This window comes from Podarcis cretensis (genome assembly GCF_951804945.1).
Source record: "Podarcis cretensis genome assembly, chromosome: 2".
In the NCBI taxonomy this organism is placed as follows: domain Eukaryota; kingdom Metazoa; phylum Chordata; class Lepidosauria; order Squamata; family Lacertidae; genus Podarcis; species Podarcis cretensis.
In genome coordinates, this window is record NC_137171.1 from 26310748 (window position 1) to 26326220 (window position 15473).

The 15473-nt window shown below is 43.1% G+C and overlaps 1 long non-coding RNA gene across 1 annotated transcript; it reads right to left on the reverse strand.

Annotated features, from left to right (window-relative positions):
• Positions 1–354: 354 nt before the first annotated feature.
• Positions 355–13104, reverse strand: LOC307210171. Its single transcript, XR_013835899.1, has 4 exons — positions 12882–13104; positions 5478–5553; positions 4921–5022; positions 355–463 (listed from the first exon to the last, which is right to left on the reverse strand). It is a non-coding gene; the product is annotated as an uncharacterized lncRNA (long non-coding RNA).
• Positions 13105–15473: the final 2369 nt, after the last annotated feature.

Sequence of the window (15473 nt, forward strand, 5' to 3'; positions counted from 1 at the left end):
CACACCATATCTTCTACTACTGCCTGAATTATTGTTTTGGACACTTTTTATTTTAAACCAAGTAAATTAACACTTAACACTAACATTTTCTTTCAACACTTACAAAATAGTAATCATGGACTACAAGACTTGTGGGCATCTTAAACGGAGCAACAATATGCAATCACTCCCATTTTCTGAAAGCTCTGCTACTTTTTTGCTGGAGCTAATAATTTTGGACAAGTTGTTCTTCCACCTGCCTCTCAGGATCTGCTCTTTATCAACTCGGCCGCCTTCTTTTTTTGGCATGGGTAGGAGGTGAGACAAATGGACGTTTCCTGGTTTGGGGGCTATGGAGTCGTGCCATGTTTGCATGGTTTCTCAGCTCTCCCCATTGCCTTCTTTGATCTTGGTCTTTGTTTTGTTTTGTTTTCTGCAAGGTTCCCCTTCTATTTGGTTCTGGTTTGGGAATGGGGTTTCCCTCCTGCTTTGCAACAAGAAATGTCGAGTTGTTATTGTCTCATAAATGCCAAGTGAAACCTGGCAAACCTTATTATCATTCTTTTGGCATTCCTTCACATGTCCCTACACATGTTTCACCTGAGTAAAATATCAACATTCCCTTTGAGTTTTGATTTGGGGGAGATTCGGTAGCAGCAGCAGCAACAGTGACTCATCCTTCTGGAAGTTTCATGCTGAAGAAGAAGGGGAGAAAGTGGATTTGAGGGCTGAGGAGGAGTGTGAGGTAGGGAGGGGGAAGGCCTAAATTAAAACATCTGGCTAGGTAATTACATGCACTAAAAAGTTTACAGTCTAAACTACCCATACGTAATTGATCAAACTATAGTGATGTGTCACTTTCACTTACCCATATTAAGCAGTGGGCTTCACCTAGGTATACCCCATGCTAACCTCCACTGCTGACCTGCTACAGTACACTTATTAAAGCTGCAATTATGAGGTGATCCTTAATAGCTAGGGTCTTGCTTCAGAGGGGGGATTTTTTTTTCCCCTGTAGCTCACATGCGACAATTAAAGATAATTTAAAGTGTAAGTAATTGAGCTCAGTTTCTGGAAACTACTGTAGAGGTCTTGTCCCAAGCATCTGACAGGCGTAGTGGTGTATTTTGACAAGTTTTCTGCAGACTTCCATTAAATACCAACCAGGAGTTCTATTTTCTTTGGAGTCACTGGCCAGGAAATGGTGCTTGCAAAAGGTTAAGCCTCCAGAGGGGCAAGGGTGTTGCTCGCGTTCTGTACCGTGGGGATCCAATTCCAGTGTAAATCTTAATTTTCGGTTGCAAGGGGTCTTGCCTCCCATGTCATTTTGGAACCTCAGAGAAAACAGAATCACAAGCCTTCCAAAACAGTTGTTTTCAAGCATTTTAAAAGTTTGCCTGCCGCAGAAGCCTCAGACACATTGTGGAAGATTTGGAAGCAAATCCAAAAAGGGCAAACTCAGTTCATGTGAAACTTTGGGTTTAGGGGCTCACAGTTACCCTCAACCTTTATTCACCCTGACTGCCTCACACAACGGTTGGTGGCATTCAAAGGCTACATGCCTATGAGTTTGACTGGAGCCAGTAGCTAGCAGGGCTTGGGGCTGGTGAGGGGCGGAAACAATCCCCACATACCCTCCCTGGATACTGACCTCCTCAACACAACTGCACTTCCCTAGGCAGCCAAACATATCCTTCATGGACTTCAGAATGCATAATTTACAACGGGAAGATGACAAAGAACCAGCACAAATTGTTTGGTTTTTGTGTGGGTTTTTTAAAAAAAAAAAAAATATTCATTTCATAACACAAATAAATAACACAAACAGAAAAACAAACAATACAAACAAATTCTTGTCATATCCTTATTTTTCTAAACATTGTTAAGTGGGCTTCCCCAAGTCCCACCTATCTGATTTTCATTTTACTTATCTTTGGCAGTTTGCATATATCATAGTTTCTAACCATCTTTTTTTTATCACACTTAAAATAACTTCACATTTTATCGCTTACAAATAATATTATTTTAAAATACACTATCTTCTACTTCTAACCCTACAGCCTATATCCACTTCCAAAGCTATTCTAAAATTTAAATATTAACATATTTTTTCAAATATTCCTTAGACTTCTTCAAATTTTCTTTCACCGTCTCTTCTCTCTGGTCTCGGAGTCTCCCAGTCAGTTTGGCAAGTTCCATATAGTCCAAAGAGCCAGCACAAATTGGCTTAGGCCCACATGTACCGTACATGAACCAAAGTACCACCTAGAACATACCCAACATAGCAGACTCTGCCTTTCCCCCTACACATGATCTCCGACTGTGCAATCTGGGCCTTTCCTCTTCCTTCTTGCTGCCACCTGACAAATTGGGCCTCAGTGGTCTGTTCTGATTATGGGTGAACTCGTGCCAGAGCATGGGCCCTGGCAGATTCCTGATGATGCCGACCTTGAAGATCTACTGCCTTCTTCCAGAAATCTCAGACTCTAACATTCAGTTAACAAACGAATGTGTTTGCATTAGGGGATGTCCTGAAGTAGAGGACCTTATGCATTATATCTTGCGCTGCCCCTTATATAATGAAGCAAGAGAAAGATTTTTAGCACCTATAATGCCAAGGTCCCCTAGCCAGAACCCATCTGACATGATTTTATATCTCCTCGCAGACACAGATAAGTACGTCACCTGGCGTGTAGCACTCTTTGCAACTGCCGCTAGCAAAATTAGAGCAAATTATATAGCCAAAGTAGCCATCAACTGTAAAGGAGATGAATTTATTTGACCCTATCTACATCAAGCTATATTCTATCTTTATCACCAAACTCCAAATATAATTGCACATTGTATTAATTAACATTATTTTTTAATATATTAGTGGCCATGTGATAATTTTAGCTTATAATTTTTATTGTTTAATGTCTTAACTTGTATATTAAGGTACTTTTATAGGTCTGTTTAGAGTAGGTAATGTCTTGATAATATAAATGTTTTATGTTTTTTGTATCAATCCCGTATATTTTCTTTAAATTGTTGAATAATTCTGTGTACATTGCGGCAGCCTTTGGCTATTTGCAATAAAACTGACTGACATTTAGTTGATGCCACCCAAATGCAGATGGATCTTCTGCACTGAATATGTTTCCCACATTTCCCACCCCACCCCTGACCATTCTCCACCAGTCAATGAGAAAGTAAATTGGATTAGGGTTGCCATATTTCAAGAGGTAAAAATCTGGACACAAAAAGTTGTTGAGTTTTTTTTTAGGGCAATCACCCGATAGCTCCTGCATCCAAGCCAGAGCCCAGGTCACCCATGTCAGAGCCTGAACCAGAGATGCCATGCAGAATCTTTTTTAAAAACCCCAAATCCAGGACATTTGCTATAAAATGTAAAAATTCCTCCCGGGATGGGCATGTAGGACCCCCAGACGTATGGCAACCCTAATTGTATCCTATGATGAGCTGGATCTATGAGCTGGGACCGGGAGTGATTCTAAGCCTTCTGGCATCAGAAGAGAGCTGCAAATGTTTTGAGGTTTGAAAAATGGAAATTGCAACCAACCAGCAGAAGAGAACGCCATGGGGGATTTTTAAATCAGGAAGTGCAGGCAGCTCTGGAGGTTTCAGAGTGTTGGAGAAATGTCTATTTGGAACAAATGTACATAATCTACACTTCAACTCCACACAGTACAAAACCCTGTGGCTGCTGGAATTCTAAAGAAATCCTGAATAATTTTTCAAGTGCCCTGAGAATGAGGTTTAAAAATGGAAGCCTCTTTTCCAGGGGAATAAAACACTTGGGAGAAACTGGAGGACATATTCCAGCACAGCACTGGCTTGTGCTGGTGTAATTCCTATAGATTTTTTATTTTCCCGTTTATTGCTTTTAAAACATTTTTAAAGTTACTTATGGCACTTATAAGATATAGCCTAAGTGGTGTAGTGGATCGGGTGCTGGCGCTGGGCCAAAGCAACCTGGTTCAAATCCCTGCTCAGCAATGGAGCTCAGTGGGTGGCCTTGGCAAGTCACCCAACCTATCTAGTTGTTACGACAGTAAAACAGGATAACCCCCTTGCACACCACCTGATCTTGCAGGGAAAGTGTGATACTTTAATCTCCGAGTTATTCTTGAGCAAAGTATTATAAGCGTTGTGTGAACACAGTGCCCTTTACAAGCCTATTCTTGGAGAACCAGCCATCCTCTTGTGTGCAAAGGCCAGACAGGTCAGGATGTCACAAGATGACAAGACCACGGCTGGGTTGTCAGGGTTTTCTTAGGGCAGACCATCTGGCAACTTGTAGAAGGGCGCAGTACCCGAATGGGAATGCTGTGAATTTAAATGTTTTCTGCAGTTTTAGAGTGATATATGCTGAACCAATAACCAAACTGAAACCCAGCTAACCTTTGACATTTGCACTTCTACAAAATTTACGAAGCAGATCTCCAAGCAAAATGCATGTATTTTAGAGGATACTGCACACACAAAATTGCATATATTAGTGAAAATAATGTACAAAGATGCCTCATATTGGAAGGAAGTGCTTGCCAAAAAAATATATGTACAGTCATATGGAATCCATTCCAGAAGTCCGTTCAACTTCCAAAACGTTCGAAAACCAAAGTGCAGCTTCTGATTGGCTGCAGGAAGCTCCTTCAGCCAATTGGAAGCCGCGGAAGCCCTGTCAGACATTTGGGTTCCAAAGAACATTCACAAACCAGAACACTCACTTCTGGATTTGCGGAACCAAAACATCCAAGGCATTCAAGATCCAAGGTACGACTGTATTTGGAAAGATGTGGACCAAAATGCACACAGATCTTCATGCAGACTTCTTTTTAAAAAATCATAAAGTGAATTTAAGATTGGAAGTATCACCCTCCCTCTCTCCCTCTCTCTCCTTCTCCTCACCCACAAACACCAAGAGTGACCCCAGCTTACCTCCTGCCTGTATTGCTCCTTCATTGAATGTGTTGGCCCGTGCTTCTGGGATACTCTTCCATTCCAAGCAAGTACAGCAGGCAAGTGGGTACTGGGCTAGCCCTGCAAGAATGTGCCTGTCTGCCGCTAGGGCTGGAGTCAGGGGTGGAGCAAGACGATCGGGTGCCTGGGGTGGTGCATGTGCCCTGTGCCAGTTGCCCACGGGGCAAGGCAATCTGTGGCAGGATGCTCTGCGGGGCCTCTGAGGAGTTTGCAGCATGCCACCCCGCATTTTGTCACCCCTCAGTGGTGACACCTGGGACGTACCACCCCCAACGCGTCCCCTTCCTCCACCCCTGTCGGAGTTGTCGCTTCCTTGCAGAGGGTACCACATGACTACCATCATGGAACTCTGCTAGTAATGGCAACCTATCAGCCAGGGAAGCACCTCCTCATTCTTCCCCCTTTTATCAATCTACCCCTTTTCACACAATTATTACAGCTGCAGTGCCACTGCCACTACTTGCCACACAGCAGTCACCCTCCCTCTGGGCACCCATTTCAAATTCTGCACTCACACGTTGGAGATGCAGATGAACGCCATCACTTCTCCCTCAGCCTACCCAGTTTACTGGGGAGTTTTGTACACATACGCTGAAAACAAAACACGTAATTAAAATACATACATTTTGATTGTCAAACCGGGCAGGTGGGGAAGCTGGTTTCTCCCTTCCTTTAACAGCAACAGGGGAGCCTAGATGCCCCCCAAACCCAACCATCTGAGCTGATTTTTGATCCCCCTGGGTTGGCAACTGTACCTTTTAATTGTCCCTCATACTGGAGAATTTGCCTGGCAAGATCCGATGTCTCAAAGAGATTTCTTCAAATAGGCATTTAATTCCTGTCCAAAACATCGTGCCTCCTGAAGTTCTTAAGGCATCGTGAGTTGCTAGTAAACAATTACGTGTTATGATTTGGATAGCAAACTCCATTGCCTGGGGCTACCTTGATGACATTAGAATTCACGTTTCTTAATTAAGAATCTAGCATTTGACCTTTGTGATAGGAAACATATGGTGAGCGGCTTATTTGTGTGCATCCTGCTGTTAGTGCTTCCTCTCTTTTTCTTTGGAGTCTTTTTCCTCCTTCCATCAGTCTCTTATTTCTCCAGGCCTGGTCTGAAACTCATAGGAAAACCTATCCTCATTGGGCCAGACCTGCATCGCCAGTGGGACAGCATCAGTTGGACGTTACTACCTTTGTACTGTAGCATAACAACAGTACTCTCATGTTACGTCTGTGAGCCTTGTGTGAGCTCCAGGTTTGGGGGAATTCTTGGACAAGGTGCCTGCAGGGCAACCCCTGAGCAGTTCCACTTGTCCTTGCTGTACTCACTTACTTATGCTCTCCCTCTAAACCAAAGATTCCCCATTTCCCTCCCCACCCAATGGGTTACTTGAAAAGTGTTGATGGTCATGGCAGAACAATTAATGATTTTTCTGCCTGCTGTAGCAACTGCAGAGCACTGTACTAGATGCTGTGTGACTTTTAATTCATTTTTATTGCTTCTTTTATTTCCCATATTTTATTTTATTGTACTGCAATTTGCATTCCGCAGAATTCAAGTCACAATAAAGGAAAATACAACATAAGAAATAAAAGAAGCAACTGAAATGCAATTGAAAACTGAATGAAGGTTCTAGTTACAGGTAGGTATCCATGTTGGTCTGCCGTAGTTGAAACAAAATAAAAAAATTCCTTCCAGTAGTTAGTTAGTTAGTTAGAGACCAACTAAGTTTGTTATTGGTATGAGCTTTCGTGTGCCTGAAGAAGTGTGCATGCACACGAAAGCTCATACCAATAACAAACTTAGTTGGTCTCTGAGGTGCTACTGGAAGGATTTTTTTTATTTTGAATGAAGGTTGCAGAACACGGACCACAGCTTGGGAACTTTGGCTCTAGGTCTTTAGTTGGTAGGTCATGAGCCCGTTATTGGGTCATGGTACGAGTTAAGGTGGGTCGCAACAGCAGCACTACCACCATGCAAATAGATGGTTTTTAAAAAGAAAGAAGGAAATGGGTCCTCAAATGCATGTCTGAGTTAAAAGTGGATCTCGGGTTTTAAAAGGTTGGAGACCGCTGCTCTAAACCCAGTCTTTTACACTGTCCAGAGGGAGGTGGCAGGATTAATAGAGGCTGCTGTGCCTTCTCCTTGGTGTTCTCATTGTTCACTTGCTTGGAGAAAGCAAATGAACAGGCAGAAAAAGCACAGTAGGAGACTGAGGGTGCCCTGGGGGTTGACAGAAGTTCCCCTGTTGGTTTGCAGGCCTCAACAGGTGCCTGATGATGCCAACCAAGAGCTGCCACAATTGTAACTCTGCAGCTGCACTGGCCCAAGCACACCACAATTGTGGAAAGTTAGCATAGGTCATAAAGGAACAGGCAGAATATTAATTTAAAAGCTGGTACAAACAACTTAATATTTAACAATTAGAACATAAGAGCCTGCTGGATCAGATCAGTGGCTCATCTAGTACCAAACATTTTTTCACAGTGGTCAACCACATGGCTTGGGAGTAAATGCCAGGACCATATAACACCACTGCTAAAGGATCTACACTGGCTCCCAGTATGTTACTGAGCACAATTCAAAGTGTTGGTGCTGAAATTTAATGCCTAAATGGCCTTGGCCCAGTATAACTGAAGGAGCGTCTCCATCCCCATCGTTCAGCCCGGACACTGAGGTCCGCCTAGACACAAGAAGTGAGGTTACAAGAAACTAGGCAGAGGGCCTTCTGGGCAGTGGCACCCTTCCTGTAGAAGGCCCTCCCGTCAGATGTCAAGGAGATAAAGAACTATATAATTTTTAGAAGACATCTGAAGAAAGCCCTGTATCTGGAGGTTGCTAATGCTTGTGTTATATTATGTTTTTATATGTGTTGGAAGCTGCTCAGGGTGGCTGGGGCAACCCAGCCAGATGGGTGAGTTGTTGTTGTTGTTGTTGTTGTTGTTGTTGTTGTTTGCCTGCAAGCAGGAACTGAGCGTCTACTTTCTAGCCACTGGGGTTCAGAAGCATACAGTGGTACCTCGGATTACAAACACCAAGGGTAACAAACACTTCGGGTTACAGACTTTGCTAACCCAGAAATAGTACCTCGCGTTATGAACTTTACCTCAGGATGAGAACGGAAATCGCGCGGCGGCGGAAGGCCCCATTAGCTAAAGTGGTACCTCAAGTTAAGAACAGTTTCAGGTTAAGAACGGACCTCCGGAACAAATTAGGTTCTTAACCAGAGGTACCACTGTATTGCCTTCAACAGTGGGGGCAGAACACAGCCATATTTCAAACAGTGAAAATGCTGAGCTTTTGCAAAATTGCAAAAAAAAATGGCATTTTTTTTAGCTTCTTTTTTGAAAAAACAGCAAAAACAGCACTGTCAACATGTGCTGCCATACATCCGGATTTTTGTGCTAGAGACAGGTGGATTCCAGATCCCGGGAAATCCCGGACATATGACAACCTTACCTACCCTGTATCCAAAACTACGACATAAAAACAATAAAACAGCATCATAAAAGCAGATTCAATATGGGGGTTCAGGGTCCCATTTTATTTGTAATGGGAATCTTGGGCAAAGGTATGTGGGGGGGGGGGGTTATATATATAGGGGAGAATCAAATAACAGATGTCTCAACTCAGTCTCCAAATCTTTTGTCTTTGTCAAACTGAGTCTTTTTAAAAAAATATAGCAACACTGAAAACTTGGCAAGAGATTTGGGTAGGAAAGATGGGTAGGAGAGAAAATGAATTAGACAATAAACGGTTGTTTTTAAGTGAGAATAAAATTATATATATATATATATATATATATATACACACACACACACACACACACACACACACACACACACACACAACTTTTGTGGTTGGCCAATTTGGCAAAGAATTCTGTGGAAAACAGTGAAATGGAGTTAGGGCAGTTCTCTCTCTCTCCCCCCCCCCCCCCATGAACTTGCACGGTTCTTATAAGCAATAATTTAATTACAGCAAAAACAGTCATATAGACACAGCTTCAGGGATATATCCCAGAAAAGCATATTTGATTATGCAGCGTACTTGACGCTAAAATTATTTCTGAAGCAAGAGTGGGTGATGTAATACCACCAGTATTTATGATTGTTTTAATTTATTGTAAAGCATGTCGTAAAATGGAAAATTACTACTGGTGACGATCACATTTCCAGCCAGACACATTTAAAATTGAGTGTGTTCTATGTTTTCCTCTTAATTGGCTGAAGCTGGAGGCCATGATCCAGTCAAAGCAAAGCACTTCGAAGTCTCATTGACTGCAAGGGAAATTAGTGAGACTTAAATGTTATTATATTTGACTGGCACACATCCAGCGACTCCTCATTGCTAGCAACTGGTATTCAAGGACACCCTGCTTCTGGTCCTACATGGGAGTAATCCTAGGATTATATACTAGCTCGGCTGGTAGAGCATGAGACTCTTAATCTCAGGGTCCAGGGTTTGAACCCCATGTTGGGCAAAAGATTTCTGCCTTGCAGAGCATTGGACTAGATGACCCTCGTGGTCGCTTCCAATTTTATGATTCTATGAGTGCCTGACCATTGTGACCATTAGCCACTGATTACTTGATTGCTTTGCAACTTTCCAATGCCATCTAATTGAAATACTATATTCTTGCATTCCACTCGTAAGGTGCTGTCAAATATGATATGCTGGTGAGTTTCAGAACTGTTTCCCAGGAATCTCTGAGTTCTTTGGAAGCTTCTTAAGCTTCATCAGTGGAAAGACCACTTCAGCTTTCAGTTTTGCCCCTCCTGCTGATCTTCTGCAGTGGCAGACCACAGGGGAACATCAGGTATATCCTGAGATACACTCTCAGTTCATGGTGAAGCCCAGATCTCTTATATGCAAACCAAATGTCTGCCCCTAGGACGTCTTCCAGAATCCTTTGCAAAATGCAGAAATTCTATGGCAGATCAAATGTTCAAAAAACACTTTGTAACCCCATTATAGATGATCTACAGATAGAAATGTATGAATATGCCTCAATCTATTCTGACATTCTTTCACATTTTCATCTGGTTCCCTCTCCCTCCATTCTACTGCAATTGGTTTATTTTGTATAATTATTTTATTTCACTGATGTGGAAGTATCCTTTTTTTTTTTTTTTGTTACAGTTCTATCATCCATGCCTACTCAGAAACAGGTCCCATTCAATTCACTGGAGCTTACTCCCAGGTAAGCTTGCAGCCTATCCTGCTAGCTTGAGTTTTCACTTCCACATAGCCTCATCATCCTGGGTGGATCTACACATGGGGGGGGGCACTATAAATAAATAAGTAATAAATTAAATTGTTATAACAAAAGGAAAAAAACCTCCGTGTAAAATTGCATAGAAAAGTTTTGTGCTCGACTTCCGGGTTGGCGCCATCGCCGAATGGCGGACTCCCTCCGAGCTCCGGAGGGAGCCTGCTCGGCAGGGGCTGGGTTCTACCGCGCCGGCGACGCGGGGACCCTTAAAAACCATGGGCGCTGAAACCCATGGGCATGGTGACTCGGCGGGCACCGTTTGCGCCCCCCGACCCACGAAGGAGCCTTTTTAAAGGCTGCGGAGCGGGTGACAGGGGGGGGTGGTGGTGCTGTGAGTCCTCCGCTTCCCCTGCCGAATGAAGCCGCATGCCATTCGACAGAGAGCGCTGACTTCTTCCATTGAAAATTTGGACTTTAAAAGAATAACCCGTGAGTAATTGGAACTTGGATTAAAAAAGGGGAAAAATTCTTTTTAAATTCGGAGCGAGCGGGGGAGGTGCAAAAAGGAAGTCAGCCTCCCCCCTGTTGTAGAGGAGCTAAAACAAAGGATTTGACAACTAAGATCGAGCACAACCTTTTTTTTTTGATAAAGTTATTAACTTCGCGATGGAAAATTATAAGACTGGGCTGGAGGAGAAAAGTGGAATGTGAACTAAAATGCAACCCCCCCCCCCCGGAAACCCCGGGAGCGATCCGTAAGAGCGCCGGGAGAGGAGAAATAGAGGTTTTGACAGCTGTCAAAGGAGCTGTCAAAGCGGAAGAACAAAAAGAGAACTTTGTTACGAGGACTTTGCTGGTCACATTTGTTACAAATTGGATATAAATTGTTTAAAACAAGGAATAATAAGTTACTTTGACTGTTGGGTCTGATCGGGAAGGAAACTGAGTTATTATAATCCCTCTAGAGGAGCTGTGGGACACTACAAGTATTGTTGGCATTGAATTTGAATAGGACTTTTTATCGCCTGGGAAACTGCAGAAATGGAACACTATTTTGTCTACAGAGGTCTACACACTAAAGGAGACAATAGATTTATCTATTGAAGAAGGGAAGGGACTTGACGTAATGTTTTGTTCCTGAATAACAAAGCCTCTGCAGAGGAATTAGAAACTTTTTGGAATTAGAACATTTCTGCAGGAGAGCAGGGGGGGGGGGGGGGAAAGAGGAGGAGAGAGAACAATAAGAACAACAAGAATAACAAGAACTGGATAAAGTTGGAAGATAGACTCCTTCCAAGATCGGACATGTGAAATCAAAGATGACCAAAAGACGGCAAAGACTAATAAAAAGACGGCAAAGCGGATTGGTGAAGGACTGTGGTTTAGATGTGGGAGCTCCAGGATGACAGTAGACAGTGACGGACATTGGGAACGCAACCAGGAAGGGGGGGAGGGAAATTTGGAATCCAAAGGGTGTTAAATTACATTTTATTCTTTTTTCTATTTTTCTGTTTATCTTAATCTGTATTGCATATTAAAGAGGGGAACTCGCGGAAGGGAACAGGTCGATTTTAGGGGATGGGAAAATATTTTTTAAATTGGGCCAATGATAATAATTTTAAAATTTGGGGTAAGAATTTTTTGAATCTATTTGAAAGAACTGGAATACGAGAGGGGGAGGGGAGGGGAAGTCCTGGAAAGAAGCCAATGAAAATAAGGTTTTAAATTTGGATGTTTTTCTTTTTTTGTTATATTTGAAAATCTTTAATAAATATTATTTAAAAAAAGAAAGAAAAGTTTTGTGCTCTACAGCACCATCTGGTGTTGCATGTTTATAATGTATTTAAAATGCTGGTTTGTTTTTACTAATGAAGCTGAATCCCCTGTCTCATTTCCCCCACTCAGACAGGAGCAGTGTAGTGCACTGCTGATATTTTGATCTTTGGCATTCTGGTTTGCATGAATTATTCCTTCGCCACAAGTAATGCTGCTTAACCATATATAATTTCTATTTTTAATCCCACATTTTATTTCATAAATGCATGTTCTGTTTTGTTTTTGCTTTGCTTTTCACTTAGGTTGGTTTTTTTATTGTAATGTATTCATAAAATCTTATAAACACACAAAGAATGCATATTTTAATTCAGATAATGGTCGTGTGTGTGCATCTGCTAAAAAATTGCAATGCTCGAGCAAGTTTCCATGCGAAAAGAACACTCCTGAATGATACATTCCATTTTTTGTTCGTTTTTAAATTCACAGTAGGAAGTAGATGAAGTCTACAATCCTAACCTCGCTGAACTAGGAGCAAGTCCCACTGAAATCACACATTTATCCAACAATAAGCCCCATGGAACACAGTAAGGCTTCTTTCTGAGTAAACATGCATTGGTTTGTGCCATTGGCTCTTTGTAAATCACAGGTTATAAAAGCCATAGGTTTGCATGAACAGACATTTGCCCAGTGACGCACATATTTTGGGATGTCTCTGTGCACATAGACTAGGGAAAAGAGCATGAGAAATGACTAGAAATGTAGAACTAAAGCTGAGATTGTACAAAGCACAGTATTTATAACTTAGCAGATGATTCTGTGCTGAGGGAGGAAACGACTGTTGCTCCAACCTGAGTGTACTACTTATTGCCTCACAAATGTGGAAATGCCAGATTCAATCCTGCAATGACACACCCAAATACTTACTCTGGTTATACGCTTCTTAGAAGTCGGTGTAAACCTCTTTCAAACAGCTGAGGAACATCCCGTCTGGTTTTCCAGACGGTTATGTGCAAACCCACAGACAGGTATCTCCAAACCATGGTTCTGGCACAGGGCAGTTCACCACAAACAGATCTGAGCAGCCAGTCCTCTGGGTGGACTTTGGGCTGTTTACTCATGTCACTGGCAAAGGTTTGCCATACCGCAAGCCATGTCAAGCTTGACATGTTTAAAGGCAGGTGAGGTTATTTCTAATTATACCTCTGGGAAAGGACTTATGTGAGCTCACACGTCCAAGTCACGAGAAAGAGCTACTCTATTCCGAGCCATTTAGCTAGCATTTCTTTCCTGGCCTAATTAAGGAGACTCTGAGATAGGGCTGAATGGAACGAAATGTGATGAGTAACTGCTTACTCGGAAGCACCAATGCTATGTGTGTGGCTAAGCATGCAATAACTTGATAATGTATGCATTAGAGAAATCAGTTCTCATGACACCGACGGTGAGAGATGGAAGGGAGTTTTATTAGTGTTTGCACCTGTGGCAACATTTCATCGATCCTGTTCTAACATATCGTATGGATTATATTTACACTTGCGGGCGACAGAAAAGAGGAGGTTGCCTTTATTGGAATATAACTAGGTCACAACTTTATTAACATTTACAATCAGCAGTTACTTCATCTGCGATCAACCTACACGGGTGGGTGGAAGATTCCCCTCTCCTCCACCCTGGCTTGGCTACCCATGCCACTGTTTGACCTTCAGGCACCCTTCTGTCTAAGGTGATGCCCTGTGCTTGGCCATTAGCTTAGACCAAGGGCAATTCTTTATATGCTGAACAGTTCCTACCCTGCTGCTGTTTACCATGTGTTTCCAGCCCTGGGGGAAGAGTTCCACCTGATCCTGTGTTAGGCACAGGTGGTTGACTTCACTGTCTAGGGACTTTCCTCTCCCTTATGTCTTCCACCCTGCCTACGCACCCCACTGCTTTCCATTGGTCGGCTTTGTTCCTCTTCTCTCTCCCTTCCCTCCCCACCTCTCACAACCATTTCTACTGTTAGGCCTGTGGCTAAATTCTACAGACAGAAGGTGCAGACTTCAGAGAAAAAAAGACATCTATGTGGCGTTGTTGTTTTAATTGTTCAGAATAACTTTCGTTACGGTGCACATTACATCTTTGTCTCAAGAAAGGTAAAAAGAGAAGAAAGGGAGGTGCACGTGGTGAACATTAATAATAAAACAAAACTAAATCAAACAGTCTAAAATTGATAACGATTGCATACCCTCCAACATTTCTCCGATGAAAATAGGGACATCCTGTTCAATACCTTGCAACATTTCTCTGAAGAAAACAGAGACGTCCCCTCCAAAAAAAATAGGGGTGTTCTATTCTATATCCTCTGACACTTCTCTGTTGAAAATAGAGACATCCTACCAGCGCGGGTGGCGCTGTGGGTTAAACCACAGAGCCTAGGACTTGCCGATCAGAAGGTTGGCGGTTCGAAAACTGCCAACCTAGCAGTTCAAAAGCATGTCAAAATGCAATTAGATAAATAGGTACCGCTCCAGCGGGAAGGTAAACGGCGTTTCCATGTGCTGCTCTGGTTCACCAGAAGCAGCTTAGTCATGCTGGCCACATGACCCGGAAGCTGTACGCCAGCTCCCTCGTCCAGTAAAACGAGATGAGCGCCGCAACCCCAGAGTTGGCCACAACTGGACCTAATGGTCAGGGGTCCCTTTACCTTTTAATGTGGCACTGAGCCTAGGGCTTGCCAATCAGAAGGTTGGCAGGTCAAATCCCCGTGACGGGGTGAGCTCCCGTTGCTCGGTCCCTGCTCCTGCCAACCTAGCAGTTCGAAAGCACGTCAAAGCGGAAGTAGATAAATAGGTACCACTCCAGCGGGAAGGTAAATGGCGCTTCCGTGCGCTGCTCTGGTTTGCCAGAAGCGGCTTAGTCATGCTGGCCACATGACCCGGAAGCTGTACGTCGATTCCCTTGTCCAGTAAAGCAAGATGAGCGCCACAACCCCAGAGTCGTTCACGATTGGACCTAACAATCAGGGGTCCCTTTACCTTTAATGTTATCAGCCGAACACCTGGTTGAAGAGAATTATGTGTGTGTCCCCCTTTCTGGTCCCTAAAGATATGTATTGAAGGTGAAGAATGCAGGTCTCCCCGGGGAGAGCATTCCACCAATGGGAAGCCACTAGAGAAAAGGCCCATTCTCAGGTGATTGCCTCAGGGTCTGGGTCAGTTCATTTGGGGAGAGGCGGTCATTGAGGTATTGCAGCCCCAAGCCATTAGAGATAAAGCTAGCCTTGCATGGTTATCTGAATATTACCCTCATAACATTATGCCACAAAAAGTAAAGGTAGCCTTGTTGGCCCAAAAATCCAACATTCACATTCAGGCAATATCCTTACTAGATAAACCAAAATCATCTTGGTGATTCCCCCAGCACCAGTTAACGAAGGAGGCTTGAGTGTGGTTGTGGAATAGACACGAAGACCCCGAGGAAAGTCAAATTCCGCTGCGAGGTTGGCTTTTCAAAACATTTCAGGAGAGTCTGTCTGCC